The 19,000-nt window shown below is 31.6% G+C and overlaps 1 long non-coding RNA gene across 1 annotated transcript; it reads right to left on the bottom strand.

The window, feature by feature from the left end:
• Window positions 1-3,225: 3,225 nt before the first annotated feature.
• On the bottom strand, window positions 3,226-6,114 carry LOC141660969 (uncharacterized). Its single transcript, XR_012549893.1, has 4 exons — window positions 5,132-6,114; window positions 4,539-4,594; window positions 3,981-4,108; window positions 3,226-3,710 (listed from the first exon to the last, which is right to left on the bottom strand). It is a non-coding gene; the product is annotated as an uncharacterized LOC141660969 (long non-coding RNA).
• Window positions 6,115-19,000: the final 12,886 nt, after the last annotated feature.

Raw genomic sequence — 19,000 nt, 5'->3', positions numbered from 1 at the left:
TCAATAGCATAACAATATGTTTACAAGCTAATAAATTTGGCCTTCAATGGTGCTTCATAAGAATACAGTTGGGAGCTGAAGAAGATAAATAAATGAATTGAATTTCATTCTGCTTAATTTGTGTAGTCTTCAATTCTTTATGTACGCGTGGCTTATCCACAACCAAATGTCTTTTAAATTGCTTCTCACAACAATGAATAAAACCAAGTCCTTTAGCTACGACTTGAGAGTGATCTTGCCTTAGAAAATATATCCACTTGCGTTTACAAGGGAAAATCTTCTGCTTCCCTGAATTTCAATTTCACTGCGCATATTGTTTAATCAATTCCAGTTGCGTACACATGGAACCAAGTCCTTAGAATCCTTTAGTTGCGTACACAGGGAATCAGTTCCATGCCTAAGCATATATTGCTGAGTTACGCCTAGGGTGATAGACTCCCACTTGCGCACATAGGGTGATACAATTGCCTTAGAAATAATTCTCCCAGTTGCGCGTAAAGTAGACACAACTAAATGCCTTGGAAATAATTCCCCTAGTTGATACAATTACTTCGGTTACATATTATATTACATTATGTTTTAAAGTAATTTATTTTATAAATTTTATATTTTTAAATAAAATAGAATGTTCAAAATTTGTATTTAAAAAAATAAAAATAAGTTGTAAAACTATATTTTATATTTACATTAAAATGAAACAAATGATCGGGACTAGGAGAGTATTAAATTATAACGTATGGTACAATTTATTGAATTTCTCAAATATTAATAAACGTTATAGTGTATTTATATCTCCGGTGCGAGTTGAAGAATTTTTTATAGAGTTTTTGGTAGTTGGTGATAAAATCAGGATTTAGACTCATCAGCAAACTTGAAGAGATTCTTCTTGATTATGGACTTGATATTATCGATGTTAGAGGTTAAGCATATGAATATTAGGCAAATATTATAGGAAAGTATAAACGTATACACAAACGACTACTTGATGTGAAATTGTGAATTCTCTATTATTCTGCATTACTTGTGGTTGTCACATTCTAAATTTTGTGTTTTCCGACATTGCGAATTATTGTAATAAGAGATCTAACTTTTTTGGGTTATACAAAAGTTATACACTTTATTTTCATCTTCAACAGAAAGATGGGATATTTTTAATAAATTTGTTAATGACCTGAAATTAAAGCGATTATGTGCAACACGATGGGAAAATATTGAAAAGGTTATAGCGATAAGATTTCAGACTTCTAAACTAATGGATGCATTGGTTCATCTAACTAATGTCACTCAAGACTCTATGATAAGGTGTGAAGTTTGAAGTCTTGTTAAAAATGAAATTGAGAGATTTGATTTTTAGTTGCTATGTGCATCAGGTACAATTTATTAAATGTCATCAATGTAGTGAGTAAATTCTTACAACTTGAAGACTTTGACAATGGAATGGCATTATCAAGATTGGAAGAACTAATATATATTTAAAGAGTCTAGAGAAACTGGTTATGACTCTTGTAAGGATGAGGTAAAAGAGTTAGCATTGAAATTGGACATTGAGATTGTGTTTCCTGAAAAGTAAAAAATTCACATGCTTGTTCATTTAGAATGATTTTAGGGTTGCAGGAGCTTATGATGATCTGAATTTGAGTGCTGAACAAAAATTCAGAATACACTAGTTATTGTATATTGTTGATCAATGATGGTTTAAAAGAATTTAAGGATTATTAAGAAAAAATTGGATTTTTATTGAACCTAAAGAAGCATTTGTGTGGTGATGATGAGAGGTTAAAATCTTATTATATGAATCTTAAAGAATTTCTCAAACATGATATGCGATATGATATTGTTGGTGTAGAGTTATTTAACGGATTACTATTACTACAAATGGTAATACCCGATAAGATAACAAAATCCAGTAATGTACTTAATTATTTAACGAATTATTGGTACTACGAATGGTTGTTTAATGATATGACATGCTTAACAAAAACCATTCTCGAATCTCGTCTAGGGTACCTAAATCCCTAGGTTCGACCATGTCCATGTATTCTTAAAATCAATTATGTGCTTTTTAAGTGAAATTCCATCATGATTGAAATAATGTGATTCTCTCAATATTTGTAAATAATTTTGCACATAATTAGTTAGGAAATTAATTAGCCCAAAATTACCATAAGAGGAGATGATGTTAGGCCCATAATCAACTGTAGAGGGGGTGAATACAGTTATTTCAATCAATTCGACAAAGCTCCAACAAAATCAACATTTTTTATATTAACTGATAAAAACTTATTATAATCGCACTTTCTCGAAAGGATAAACAAATATCCTTGAGAGCTGCTAGGTTATGCGGAAGATATAACAATGTCACAATGCATATAGCATGAACTTAATATGTGCTTTATATAGAGCACAACTACCAATGTATAAGGAATCATGTTCTATTAACAATAAAGAAACCTATACAATTGCTTATGCGATAAAGTCCTTCACCGACTTGAGTTCTTGTTTCCTTTTCCTCCTCAAAGATCAACTGATGTGACAAACACCGATTTCATCATCCGTTGACATCATCATCCGTTGATATCATTATCCGTCGATTATCAGCATCCGTCGATGTCATCATCATCCGTCGATGCAGTCATCATCCGTCGATGCTTGTAGTCATCCACCGTCGATGCATTATCATCCGTCGATGCATTATCATCCGTCGATGTAGTCATCATCTGTCGATGCTTCTGATAGTTTCCGTTTGATATCATCAATTGCTCCTAACAGATAAGTTCTTCATCTTAGCTATATTTTCTTAGTTTTTGCTTTGTGTAGCCCTATGGCTAAATATGTATTGTAAGTTTACATGTTGTAAATTATATAGTTATTTTATTTTTAGTAGTTCTCACTACGCCATAGATCACTTTTAGCAACACCAAAACTGGGTTGCTATGGATCCCTAAAAATGTTGCCATAGGCAAAAAGAGGTCTATTGCAACACTTTTTCGGTGTTGGGTCTAAGGCCGTCACTATATGTATCTAACCTTATATCAGTGTTAATCTATGGTAACACGGAAAAATATGTTGCTATAGATATCAATTGCAACAAGATTTTCAGAGTATAGCAACACAGATTTGGTGTTGTAATAGGTATACTAACTGACAAAAAATGGGCCTCATATGTGTAATAAAATAAATACGTAATATTTAAATATTTTAATATTAAAAAAACTAAACCACATATCCATTAAATTCCTTCTTTCATTCAATATAACATCCAACATCATTCAAAATTACATCCCAAATATCCAATAATAAACAACCATCAACTAAATCATCTTATTGCTATTAAAACAAATTAAAACTATCAGCACTATCTTTTAGACCTGGCCTAATATAAAATGCAGAATCAAATATCAAATCCACATTCAGAACCTGCCCAGGATACCTCCTCAGGAGCTTCACAAAACCCCAAACATTGAAAAGGGACCTGCTTTGAACGTATTCATAGTAGGAATCAACATAGAGTCTTCTGTCAATTATCACAACACGAAATGCAGCAGCTGGTTTATCAATTACCACAGTTCTCACTCCAGTAGTGCCAGCAAGACGGGGCTCTTCTTTCTTCCTTTTAGCTGGATATACAAATATTAGTGATAAGAGGGAAGATCATTTAATTGTTACCAGTCTGGAAATGTTTCGAATAGGAACTCAATCAACATACCAAACTGCAAAATATAACAGAAAGTAATTGGGTTATATAAGATTATAGAGAACAAAGATAATCAATGTGTCAATCAACTTTATAACTTTGTAAGCATTACTGACCACAACTGTTCTACTACATTAGATTATACATTCCTTTAAATCTAAAACTGTAATTTTGTAAATTAGCTAAAGGAAATATAAGGTAGATTTAAATAAAATTACTATCCTGATGCTTTATGCGCAAAAATAGAGACTGACAATTATGCACAGAGAAATATGGAAGTGTTTACCTTGTATACAGTCCCAAATCCACCTTTGCCAAGCTACCTGTTGTCGGAGAAATTATCAGCGGCTTTTGCAATTTGCACGAAGCTAAATATTGGTAAATCTAAGTCTTGCCCTTGAGTTTTCTCTTCTTCTGCAGCAAATATTGGATACTTTAGTGAACAATGTATATACATTATTCTCCATGATGTTGCGACCATAACATGAAATTGTATATACTTTAGTTCACATGTTAATTTTATCGAATAACTAGAGTTTACAAATCAATTGCTTATTAATTCATTGAAGAATGTATGAATCCAATACTTAAATACCTGCTCTGTTAATCCTTTTTTTCCTAATTCTATACAACAAAAAGAGACAAAGTATACCGGCTAGTACTGTAAAAACAGAAATTAATACGATCCACACTCATGTCTTTTGTCCGGAATGTTTGTTCCCTTCTGTGTTGACAACTCATGTTATTGAAAGTAAAGTAGTTGAATAACGAAAACATATCGAATGATACTAAATCATAATAGCTTAAAACGTCAGTTACTTAATTCAGACCGCGACATTCTTACATAAAGATCTTGTCCATCGTCTGAGTAGCCAATAGCTCCAGTCCCAATGTTGACAGCTGAAATGACATAGACAATCAAGAAGGCTGAAATGACACATATGAAGGAGTAATCTTTTGTAATTCTCAATTCATTTCATGCCTCAACATTGGTGCCTAAAAATTGGGTAAATTTCGATTCAACGAAATTCATAAAGAGTTGATACTTAATAGTATGCAATATAGTAAGAACAGGCAACAATTGAACCCAATGATGAGGCAACACAAGTCTAATTGCTAAATATATGAAAGTGTTAAGTTTATAGAGACTGGAAATCTATAAAGGCACAAAATATAAACCAAGGGACAATGGATCCTTGTAAGAATGAATGTTGGCAGAGAAATAAACATCAAGGGGTTGGAAAAATTACAGAACATTGAGGAATACCTAAAGATTACTAGGTAAAAAAATTATTTACTATGTCAGACAAGTGATCAGCACATCGGAACTTTTAGGAAACACAGAGGAACATTATTACAATTAAAGGGAGAAGATTTTGGAACGCAACATTCTAGTTAGCAGTCGATGTCAATATTAATAAAAGACAATATTCATACCTTGTGGAGATGCTGGTGGAAGCAAAGATGGTGGACAAACTGGAGGACTGATTAGATCGTTACCGTCAAAACTGAATCCCCATTCTCGTATTAAATGAAAACCATCTAACCTATAAAAAAAATGGCCACTTCGACGACGTCGTCTTCAGTTTCTCAACTTTATACTTCTTCTTCGGCACACCTACAGAAACAACATGGATATAGAAATATGCCAACTACAGAAGCATCAGACATTTAGTATCCTTATCTAAGGTCTGAATGTTGGAGGCTCGTACTCCATGTGAAATAGTTCCATGCAATATATAAAGAACAACGCCATGACAAAATTATGATAAATCAAAATTATAAGAAGGCACGAGAACAGGCTCAATAGACCTATCTACAATTATATGTTTCCCTTGGCCATGATACGGAGAATCCTTATCATCCGAACCCCATCATCAGATAACGAAGGATGCCCATTAGACTTCGATGTACATCTACTATAACACTTCCCATAAACACAACCTATGTTTCAATAAAATCAAAAAACACCCCAAACGAACAAATTCAATATGCACAACACATGTTTGATAATAGTCCTAAAAGAAAAGTTCAAGATTATGAGCCAAATTTACACAATATACGCAATTCTTAGTGAAAACGGTGAAACGGGCCCTCCAAAATTTCAATATTGAAGCTTTACCCAAATGGGTTTTTGCAATTAACCCTCTAATGATTATCAAATGTAGCTTGAACTCGGTAGAGAGCTTGAACCATCAAACCCGAATTTAGAACTTTAATTGAATCTGTTGCTTTGAATCCCTTTGAATCTGTTGTTTGAATTGCTTGAATGTGCTGTTTGAATCTGTTGGTCGTCGAATGTAAATGTGAGCGAGGAAGAGTAAATTGATTTCCCCTATTCTGTAATTGATTTACCCCCTTTTCTTTTTGTCTAAAAATTTTAGTTCCCGCTTTTCCAAATTTTAGTCGCTCAAGCTTAAGTTTAGCCTCGACCAACCCAAACTTAGCAGGCCGACCCAATTTGTTTTTTTCTAAAATTTTAATTTTTTAATTTCACACATTATATTTAATTCGATTAATTAATTATAATTTATTTTTAAATATTAAAGATAATTACATACTTTTATTTTTAACAAAAAACTGATTAGTGATTTAATCAATTTTTTATAAACTAATCATTAAAATGTATTCATCTAGCTTAGCAAAAGCAATGTATTCATCTAGTCTAAATTCAAATAAAATATTTTAATATTTTTAAAATATGAATAATATATTTATTTTTGAACTTCTACTTTCTACAAACTGCATAAATTATTTTATTCAAATCAATTACTTTTATAGATAAATTTAATTTTAATTTAAAATTTAAAATTCATTTATTTAGTCGGCAACACGACTTTTGTTAGAACCCAAATTTTTGACATCGGTAAAAGACCTTTATGAATAGTAACCTTGCGGTTTAATAAAAACTTTTGTGACCACACCATATACGAGTTTTGAATTTAAGATTCCGAGTTGATATTGTGATTATACGTACCAAATGAGTGTATGTAAACGCTATTAGTTTTTGAAGAAAACGAACTTTAAAAAACGACCGTATCTAGGAACCATCAAGGATTACGAGAATCATATTATAATTATAAATTTAAATTCCTACAAATTCAAATCCAAGTACGATACTTCAAAACATAAAGAACGTATAAGACAGGATTACACCGCGAACCGTTTACGAGAATTTATTACGAAAACAAATAAGCGACCGAGCAAACGCGTAAATGAATAAATAAACGTAGCAAACCAAGCTAACTATACTAGCTAACTATGGTAAGAAACTAAACATGGTCAAGTAACCAAATAGTAACCTATACTAGATAGAATGATAACCTAAAGGCTAGTAATAGTAAACCTAAAGTCTAAACTAAGTAAAATAGCTTGCAAACCTAGGATGCTAGCCAAGATATTCATGGACTTAGTAGTACTAGGATATATACTAAATCATATCTCACAAATCTTCCCAGAGAAGCATTTCCAAGAAGCAACAAAACTCTCTCTCTCTCTCTCTCTCTCTCTCTTCAAAACACAAGGCTGATTTCAAGAACACCATGAAAAGAAAAATTCATATCTCATGTTATACTCATTCAAAAATAACCAAATTTTAACCAAAGCTTCCTCATATCATGTACAAGGTGAAGGGTTTTTAGCACATAAACGCAGCGAAAATATAAATTTAAATCTTAAAAAAAAACCGAAACCCTCTGCAAGATCCATGCGAAAAATAATATTTAATTCGTAGTTCAGTATGTTTACCTTAAGAAGCTTTACGTTAATGGAAAGATGGAGGTCTTTAATGGCGATCCAAAAATGATGAACGGAGATCCTTAGCAGCTGCTCCTCAAGTATGAAGCACTCCACCGGTATCCACCAAGAAAACGATGTAATGAAGGAGGAGGAGATGGAGAGAATTAGGGTTTTGTAAATCTTTTTGGTTTAGGCAAAAATAGGGTCTATAATAGTATATTTTTAGGCAAAATTTTCAGCTGAAAATTTTCCCATAAAATATTTCATAAATAATATTAAGAACATTTTCTTAATTAATTTATAATCAATTAAATCTAATTTAATCAATTATTAAATTTGCCAATTAATTATTTATTTCATAAATAAATAATTATCAGCCATTATTAATTAATTCTTCCACCATTAAATCATTCTCTTTTATGGTGTGACCCTGTACGTTCAATATTAAGCCGGTAGTAGAAATAAATAATAATAAAACTATTTTATCATTATTTATATAAATTCTCTAATTCATTAAATATGATTAATTAATTAATCATATTTATTCTACATCGTGGGGGATACTTCTCAGCATATCGCGACTATCCGGATAATACGAATTCACTGCTTAGAATACCAAGAACCTGTTCAGTGAGTAGTTACCGTACAATCAATTCCTTCTACCCTGCAATGTCACGATTAAATACAAGGCATGGAACTTGTGTCAAGCCTATCTTATTTAATCACTTGCTTTCCCATTCACTATGTTTAGTTCTATTTAATGTAAATTAGAAACTCTTTTCTAATTTCATTCACTCTGGCCAGAGATTCCTGAACTAGCATAAGTGGATCAACATTGAACATTCTCTTCCTTCACTGGAAGGGGTAGATCCTTTATTGATCATACACTATCTTCGTGTACAAATTCCTATACCCAGTAGAGCCCTTATAATTGTCCCGTGAGACTAAGAACTAAACCAAAGCATAGTTCAGTGTACACAAGATGCTATGATGACCTCAAGTCTAAGGATACTTGTACAACTATCACTATGTGAACAACTGCTGACACGTGAGTGAACTCCGTCAGTTGTTCAGCTGTGTGAGTCATGTTCAGTGAACTTATTCTATAATAAGCACCTACATACTAGCTATAGTGTCACCACACAAATGTCTATGAGAATAGACATCCTTCATAATGAAGCAAGCATAGTATGTACCGATCTTTGCGGATTATTAATTACCAGTTAGTAATCCTACGACCAGGAACTATTTAAGTTTAGAGTTATCATCTTTTAGGTCTCATTATTATGATCTCATCACAATCCATAGAAAGCTTTACTCTAAACTGTGGTATATCTTATTTAAACATTTAAATAGATAGAGCCCGCAATAAAAACAAAACAAGTCTTTTATTAATATCAATGAAATCAAAACAGATTACATAAAAGTTATTCCTAAATCCTCATACATGATTGGACTTAGGATATATCTCTTTCACAAGGTACGTTCAAAATTTCATGGCCATTGGATTAGCATATCATAGTCAAATCCTTGCTCAAAATTGGTGGTGAATAGTAACTCCGAAAATCTCTTTTTGTTTTCTTGATTTTCATGGCATGATTTAGGATCCTTATGCACAACCAATCCCTCCCAAGGTTCAACCATAAAGAAGAGAACCTCCGAAGATACCAAGAAAGGTATAAACCTTCATCCAAACTTTGTTTAAGTTTTAAGTTTCAAGAAAAGTAAGGATTTTAGATATAAGTATGGTTTTGATGATTGATTTGATATTATCTTGATGTTTAGTTAATTAGTTTTAAGGTTGATGATTGTTACCTCAAGAATATGATGTTTTTGAGAGGAGTTAGTGTTGAGATGATGATTTGATGGTTGTTGATGGTGGTATAATGATTTAAGATGTAAACGAAGCTCGGATCATAATCGTAACCTCGTTAAAACGAACAAAACTCAACTTAAGTTTCTACAGAAGTTCCCGAATATAAAAATGTCGGAGACGAGGTCGCGCGGAGTACGAACATAAAAAATAACCCTTTGTTAGAAACTGCTTCTTCGGGATTTTAGCCCTCTACCCAGAAAACCATTTTCAAATAATATGTTCTTAATTTTTTCTAGATCACGCACGTGAAAATGGTGCGTCAATTGAGTTAACGGTTTCAGAGATATTAACGTTTTAGTGAAAGCGGTTTGAATAGTAAAACTCCGTAGTTGACCGAACTTTTAAAATGCTTTTCACCTATTTAAATTCATTTTATCAAAATGAAACTTTTGATGATAAATATTAAAAGCACTCAAGAAGCTCCTCGAGGTGGTTTCGTATTTAAATATTAATTTTGCGATTTATTAAAAATGATAGAGTGTGAGTCGCGTAATAGTAACATTCGGTAAAGTCAACTATAGAAGACCACTTTGACTGTTCGTTTCGACCAAGGATTGATACTTATTTCGAGTCGGTCGGATATTGAAAATTTTGAAGTATTGTACTTATTATAAATATAAGTCGGTGATGGGATTAGGGATACTGATTAAGATTATGATATTTGTTGATTAAAAAACTCGGAACAAGAGGAAGTCAGAAAACGTAACTTGGACTACAGGAAAGTTTTCAAACCCTACCTTTTAAGAACTATTGTGTTGTGATTGCTTTTAAATACTGCAATATATGTATGATAAATATTTTACGGTGATTTATAAATTTTTATATATTGAATCATAAGATATGATGATTTTGGTATAATAAAAGTACCGGATTTGAAACGATATATTTAGACCGAGGATTGGTCGGTGTAAGTTTATAAAACCCGGAAGTATTCCGAAGTTGTTATATTTGAGAAATGTTAACGCTAGAGAGTAGCGTTACATGTATATTGTAGACCGAGAGTCGGTCGGTATGTATATTATAGTAAAAATCCGAGAATCATCCTAGTGATGTTTTGGACGATCAAAAGTCCGTACTTATTTTATTTCAAGGGACTCGATGTCCACTTGCGAAGTATTAAATACCTCGAATTTATTTAAAAAGATTTCCAAAGATCGTATTCCTTCAACTATATTTAATTACTCGAATAACGAATATTATTTCGGATATTCATTTAAATAGGAGAATTATTCTCCAATTATTATTTATTTACAAATTCGATTAATTATATTATTAAAGATTACTTTAATTATTTAAATATAAAATAGTTGGAGGATATTATTTCAAATGTTTCTTTAAAATATAATCATTCGAGGTCTAATTATTTAATAATTATTATTTATTATTAATTAATTTATTAAATGATTTAATATGATTTAAAAATCATAAAACCTATTCAAAAATACTCATGGATTTCAGAAAATCATACAAATACTTTCAGATCGTCGATGAATTTATCTTGACTTATTTTAAATATTTGAGCATAATTTTAAAAGAAACTCCCCCTTATTTATTTATCTGTTGACAACGGTCAACTCACATCCTAAGTACTTCCTCCGAAAATTCTCGGAAGTACATTTATATATACATATGAAACGAGTTGTGCCTATCAACAAGAAAAACGCTTGGGGAACTTTGATATAGTTTGATGATTCCAAGTATATGATAGGATTCTTAAATGGACATAAGAGGGGTAGGGATCCAGCACTTCGTGGACTGGGGAGACTGCTATATAAATTTTCCGTATGAGAAGGTACCATGTGTACTAAGGGACATACGAAGTATGCAAAACATACCTGAGATGAATGGGGTAGCATATATAGCCTAAATACGGCTAGGGTGACAACCGGGCGTATGGAAGTCATCCATCTACATGTAGAAAAGTATACCGTTATGCGACTGATCATCGTATCTTGGGGGCTCCGATGAATGCCCTATTTTTCCAAATGAAATTGTGATGCAATACCATAACCCAAGCCTAGGTGTCGGGTTTACCATTAAGGTATTTGCAGGATAATTAAAGAATTATTTTCGAAAGAAGGTGTGAATCACCGAGGAAAACTATTTTAAATAAACATATTTATCGTATATGGAATTATACTAGAATTTCTCGTATAGTCTTTTCATACTGTACATTATTACGGCTGAGCATTATTGCTCACTCTTGCTTTCTTTTAAATATCACAACACAACAGATAACCAGTGTGCTGGTGTGGGACTTAGTCGCTTGCAGTCATGAGGAGAATCTCTGGCATTTTTGTCTCAGGTGGGCCAGAGTATCAGATAGGTATAAGATACCAATTGTAATTATTGTAACTTCATGTAGAGGTTATAAATAATTGTTTGAGATCCTGTAAAGTACATTTGAGTTTTAATAACATATGATACTTGTTGTACGTCGTTTCTAAGGCTATAACTTGTGAGTGTGTGAGATTGGGGGTCTGTGATATGGAATTATTGGATTATTGAGTTAATGCAGGTTACACATGATTGAAGGATTGCGTGACGACCCAGATTCCTGGCCGCGGATTTGGGGGCATTACAGTTTTAGGGGTTGCAATAGGGTAAACATCTATGTCAACCCCAGAGAAGGATTGAGCTATAGCAACAAGTCTCTATGCCTATCACAACACCAAAATTTGGGTGTTCTGATAGGGCCATAATTTCATTCTTATTGCAACGTTTTCTAAAGCAACACCAGAAAAAAAATGTGTAAATAGGTCATTTATGGCGTAGTGTCTTCATTTTCAATTTTTTATATTTTTTGCATTATGTTTGGTTGCATGACATAAGAAAGCTAATAGTGATGGTAGTTCAAGTTGGTAACGATTGATGAAAAGTCATGCATACATGATCTTATTATAATCACTTAATGTCATGAACAATGCATGTTTAATGGGTACTTGTATATGTCGTGCATATTGACACATGCATGTTAAATGTTTGTTAGTGGACTTATCATGAACTTGTTTGCTTCTGGAGGGGCAACTAATTAGTTATCTTAGTACTTCACGTATTCATATTTGAGTTAGAGTCGTTTTAGTACAAGTTTGAGGGGATCCGTGGAAAATAAAACTTTATTAAAAAGGAAAAAAGATTAAAAAAAGTTTTTATTATACAATTGGCTAGGTTGAGATTATTAATACTCAAGTAAGTAAGTCTAAGTGGATTTTATGACTAGTAACCTAAAGTATTAGGAAGTATGGAAGATGAGGGAGTGGACAAAGAAGGTGGAAAGGATGATGAGTAATGAGGAGATGTGGGAGTTGTATGAGTATGTCTTGGTTATTGTTTAGTTGTAAGATCAATTTATAGTTATTGGTAGTTCTCGGAGTTGTTTAGTTATGCATGTTGTGTTCGAGTCTTAGTATGAAATATATATAATAGTGCAAGAGTGATGTTACGATTTAATTATTAAGCTTATATTTAGCTTCTATTGCTTATATATAATTAATCACAAAAATGCACATCATATCCTTTTATAGGCAAAAGCAGCGTGCAGTTTATCAGTGTAATGTGAACATGGCAATACAATTTTATAACTTTAAGCTGTAGTAGTCTAGTACATGAATACGTCTATGTGGTTTGTTCCTCGAGCCTTCTTTCTAGTTATGTTGGCAATCACATTTCAATACTCAATTATAAAACAAAGTTTATTTTTACCTAAAGAAATTAACAAAAAAACCTCAAGTTGTCAAAGTTGAAAAATACTTACTATTGTGTATAATTAAAACATGAATTAAGATCTAGCAACTGGTATTTTATTTCCAAACAAAATATCTTTTACCCAGCCACACGATCTGTTCCACTGCGAAGTTTTATATGGAGACTCTACTCCATCATGAAGTGCTCCACTCCATCACATAGAGCCCATTTATTTTTCACTTCACAGTGGAGTGGGACAATAGCTTTTTTGAATATTTGAGTTAAAATTTTAAGTCTTATTTGAGATTATGTGTATGGACCCGAAGCATGTCCCATAATATAAATATCATAACAATAAAGAGAGAAGAGCTATCTGAGATAGACAGACAGTCAGTTACGTTATTTTCAAATTCTATATTTTAAAGATGAGGAGTATTCACCATTATATATGGGACAATTTGGGTGAGACAATTTGTTCACATTCGCTCGGACACTTGAAATGTTTAGGACCTTACAACATTTTCTAAATCGAGATATGATAATTGTACTTCCATACTCTGACATGAATTTTTACCAAACCTAGGAGATGGTGAGATAGTAGATGGGACTCCCCCTTACCCCTGTGTATTCAATGGCATCTAGTGACGAAGATGACAACATTGAAACAATAAGCATGCAAGGAATCAATAAACTGAATGTAGAATAGGTTGCTGAACATGTGGAAATTGATAGAGAAATGAATTTGCAAGATTTCATCAACACTGAGGCGAATCGTCTTGAATAAATGGCAATGACATGTACTTTCATAATCTATAATCTGCACGTGAATATTAATGTGTGTGTTAATGGCTTTTATTCCGACATGCAAGAACTAGTCTTTGTAGTACAGTCTATCATGTCCAAAGGAAAGAAAAAGGTAATGGTCGATCATTCATTCAACAAAAATGACATATTAACATAAGAGGTAATCAAAATTCTTGACGGGGCCTTACTTATCCCTGCACCTAAAGTTTTAAAGGTCCTATTATTGACCTTGAGAATGAAGTGCTTAAGGGATATTTCGTTAAAGATATATTGGAGGTAGTGGTCACATGCAAGTTATATGAGCTGATGTACAATATACCAAAAAACAAGCCCAAACTTAACACACTACAAATCAGGGAATTGCCAGGTTCAAAAAAGTAAAATTACGTCGCTAAGAAAGAACTCCCAAAAGACTTCATGGATGTAGAACGTGTTATTTTAAAGATGGTAGGGTATGACAAATTGCGGATGACGTCGAACAAAACCACTAATAAGGGGAAGTAGTCTCAGAAAAATATTCAACTGCTTAGAATTGTTAGTAGTCTTCAAGTCTAATTATAAGCATGTTGAATCAATTGCCTAGGTCAAGATTATGGCTTTATATATTATATAGAGGATAAGCCAATTTTCATCAATTGTTATCACGCTAGTATGCAGGGGTGTGCATTCGTTTCGGTCAATCGATAACTGAACTGAATATCGAAATAATTTCGGTTCCGTAGCCAAACTTTATAATTCGGTACAGTTTTCGGTAGGAAAACTTCTGAAATTCGGTTTTTCAGTATTTCGATTTTTAACCGCGATTAACCGAAAAACCGAATATATAACCGAATATTAAAAATTATAAAAATATTAATAATAAGATACTATATATCCCGGTACACTCAGACTCATACAAACTTACAATCTCAAATCAACCTTCACTTCTCAGAATACAAAAGTAATGGAGATTACCTACCTTACCATTCATGTACAAGTTGTTTATCTTTTATAAACAAGAATTATACCATCATTCTTGTATAATTTCAGAACATCTGGAACTACATGACATCTTATAGGTCTTTCTGATTTACAAGAAATAAAAAAAACTCTGCTTTGGTATTGAGGCACTCATTAGACGTTATGGATATTTCTATGCAATACTGAAGATCAGATACTACTGGTCCATCTATCTTCTGCTAGACTCAAATTTTTAGAATATCTTTCTGCATTTTTAATATTTTTTATTATATTTCGGTTTTTAATTTTGATTTTCGGTAATAACCAAAAATATTAATTTCGGTTCGGTTACAAATCGAATATATTTCGATTCAGTTTTCGGTAGCGTTTTCCCTGCAATTCGGTTTCGGTTAACCGAAAAAAGTTCGGTTCGGTTCGGTTTTAACTGAATGCACAGCCCTACTCGTATGTAACGAACGAGTGTAATTTTCCTATTTAGCAAAAAAAATTAACACATAAATAAATTTATCGTTGTGTCTGAATCAGTATTTTAAATGATTATTCACCAAATCTTATAATCATTGTTACGAACAAATGACCAAACTAATTCTTGTCAATTTAGTGGTCAAATATTAGCATCATCATTTAAAAGCGAGAATCGTCGGTGAAGGCACCTTTTAACAATTATCAAAACTATTAATTGGAGTATTAATCAAATACAAGTTAAATTTAATAAAAAGGGTAATGCTAACAACAGCCCTAAGGGCTATAGTTAAACATTGATTATTATACTGTTATTTTGACTTTTGAACTGTGCTAACTTTAAATCAGTTTATTTCTTGTTACTACATTAAATGACTACACACTTATCCACACTTCAAGTACCAACAATGAATAACTCTTTTATCATTGTTAATATTATTAACGAGTACATTTCTTAAATAATACTCGAATTATTTAAGCACTCGTAACATTCCTTTTGACAAGATAAACGTGACATTCTAAAATTTAGTGATACTAATAAAAAAGTAAAACATTTTTCCAAAATTAAAAATTAAAATATTACTCTATTTTTTAGAAAAAATGTTCCCCAATTTAATTATAAATATGATGTTATGAATTAATAACATATTCAGAATGTTTTTATTTATATCATTTTTAGCAAAATATACTCGAATAATTGAAATATCAATTTTGAATGATATCAAAATTACATCAAAGTGAAACTAGATTAAAAAAATTAGGATTTTTTTATAAGAAGTAATTGAAATTTATTTTATTATACAAATTATAATATCTTCAAAATTTGAAACTAGAGAAATTTATAGCAGTAGCAGTAGTCAATTAGCATTTAGTCATTTAAATTCAATGTAAGTGAGACATACCAATAGAAAGTAATTAATGTAACAATATATATATAAGTGTGTAAGTACATTTATTGAAAATCACCGACATTTGATGGTGTCGGTCCAAAATGTCACTTTAAGGTAAAAAATAGTCCAAAATGTCACTTCTGAAAATTATGGACCAAAATGTCACCTCACCACGCGAACCGAAATAACGTTTTGACAAAACGCTAGATCGTCTCACATTTTTTACCATCTCATTTTTTTCATTTTTTTAAACACATACCGTTACATAGAGGCATGTTTTGCCGTTTTTTTTTTTTTTATTTTCCTATTATGTAAACACTGATCTGTGTAGCGTTTTGGTCCCCAAAACACCACTTTATGTAACGTTTTAACCCCAAAACACTACTTTATCTAGCATTTTACACATATTAAAAAATATTTTTAAACCAAATAAAAAAATGTTAAATACTAAAATAATGAAAACTATTTTAAATTATTTCTAAATCCCAAAAGGGGATTGATGAACCCTAAAATGTTAAAAACTGTTAAATTAGATATGTCTTTTATTTAATTTTCTAATATTTTTAAAGTCCAAAAGGGATTTATTGAACCCTAAAAAATTAAAAATTGTTAAATTACGGTATACTGTTAAATTTTAAAAATATTAATTTAAAAATAAATATTAAAAATGTAACATTATGTAGTATTTCCGACTCCAAAACGACGCAGCATAAGAACCCCAAAACTTAAAAAACATAAAAGCACCATAAACGCTACACGATGTAATATGGTAAAGTGACATTTTGGACCATAATTTTCAAAAGTAATATTTTGGACCATTTTTTGCACTCACGCACAATTTGGTCCATTTCTCCATTTAATCCTTAATCATAGCCCTCAGGGAATTGTTAGCATTTCCCTAATAAAAATGTATCTTGTATTTATATATTAGCAATTAACATATCATAAAATATTTCTAAATAAATATATTCGGTATTTTAGGAATCAAGCCTAAACCCTGATAATAAATAAATCACATTACATTCCTTCAATGACTATCATAAAAGATAGACATTGAAGGAAGGATTGTCTATGAAGGAGTAGCCTATCGAGTGATAGGGTTTATGTAACATTTTTAATGAGACTCCTGTAAACAGACAACAATGTAGTTATTCATTCAGAAGTCATGTTGACTAAATGGATAATCTAGAATATGGTGGCTATGTACATATTTTATGCCATGGAATTCGGATTGTGTGAAGTGAGCCGTCGACTGCTGAATGAGGAAATAACATCAACGGCTATCTAGAGTTGCCCATCAAATGCTATGCATGTAAGTATCAATGGCTAAGGAAGCTGCATCAACAAATTTCCAACGACTAAGGAATTATGTAGCTGGTAACTTTCAATGGCCAAGAATATACACAGCTATTGATAGTGACGTGACAGTGGTCAAAATCTAGGACTGTCACAATACATGGGTTAATGGGAATCTCAGAAAAGAAAATGAGAAACAAAGAGAAATTTTGCATGTGATCTTGGATGCTAAATAAGAAGAAATATTCCATTTTCGTACAAGACATATTTGAGGGATATTCAAAGTAACATATCAGGATGCAATCCAACCTCATTTTTCAAGTGTCACGAGAAAGAGAATGAAGAAGCAAATATTGCTAGATCTCGAAGACTGTAATATTCATCGTCTAGCAAGCATTTAAGTTGGTGATATATAATCCAAGTAGGAGTTGATGTTTCACTAAAGAAATAGGGTTTACATTCTGAGAGAGCTTTAAAGAGAGATATCCTCCTCCGAGTGAAACATTGCAAATCGCAGATGCGAGATTATACTTGTAATTTTGACAGATTATTTCTTTAAAAATAAACCTCAGGTGGCAAGTCGAAAAACAAACCACCTGAAATTATAAACATCTGTTTATGTTTCATCTCCCAAATACGAATTAACTTGAAAATTTTAATTTGTATTCAACCCCCTTCTACAAGTTAACCTAATTTGATTGTTAGTGAATAACAATTAAGTAATCTATATTCAGTAGTCTATATTCAGTAATCTATATTTAAGAGACTAATAGCTAAGTCACTGATGGGGATAAAGGAATGAATATGTTAATTGAGATTTGGTTATGTGTACTCATTGTGATGTTCAATTGGAGAGAACGCAAACATGAGATATGAATCTTACTTGGACATCAAGAAATAAATGAGCGATGCATGAAGTTTGACAAATAGCTGATTATTATATAATTATTAATTAGAATTTTACTTGCAAGTTTTTACCTTTCACTTAAAAATATTTTTCTTATTTTAAGCACTTAGGATTTTATTTTCCTATTTGGATTTTGTTTTTGTCCTTTTTCTATTTGAATTGGGTTTTGAAATTTGTTTCCGGGATGGATTCAAGCTGCTATTGAATTTCTCTTGAATTTCTGTTGAGTTTGGATTATTGTTTAAACTTGTAAATACCCCTCTTATATAATCTTTTAAGAGAGATAATGGATGATATAAAACTTGTTTTTTGAGATAAACTATGAGTAGTTTTTCTTTCTTCAAAACTTCAAATACTGGATTGTTTTGAAGGTTAAATTCGAATTACCTAGTTTGTGGATTAATCTAAGCAATTTGAGATTCAAATTCACGTTTCTGGATTGACAGTATTCTTTTGAAATATCCTTCTCTTTCTTGTTTTCTTTATTTGTGGAGAAATACACATCAATCACTATGTTTTAAAAAAAAGATAGCTAAGTAATTAGCAGTTACTTCCTCCCTCCCACACATTTTTTTCAAGTTTTTTTCTTATGTTTAACACATGTTTTAAGGCCAATATAAAGTATAATTCCATAATCTATTTTTAAAATTTTCTTTTTTGAATAAAATTTTAAATATTTTATTTTTATT

Source organism: Apium graveolens, chromosome 1, assembly GCF_009905375.1.
Source record: "Apium graveolens cultivar Ventura chromosome 1, ASM990537v1, whole genome shotgun sequence".
Lineage (NCBI taxonomy): Eukaryota > Viridiplantae > Streptophyta > Magnoliopsida > Apiales > Apiaceae > Apium > Apium graveolens.
The sequence above is the reverse complement of the archived record's forward strand: the minus strand, read 5'-3'. Positions and strand labels throughout refer to the sequence as shown.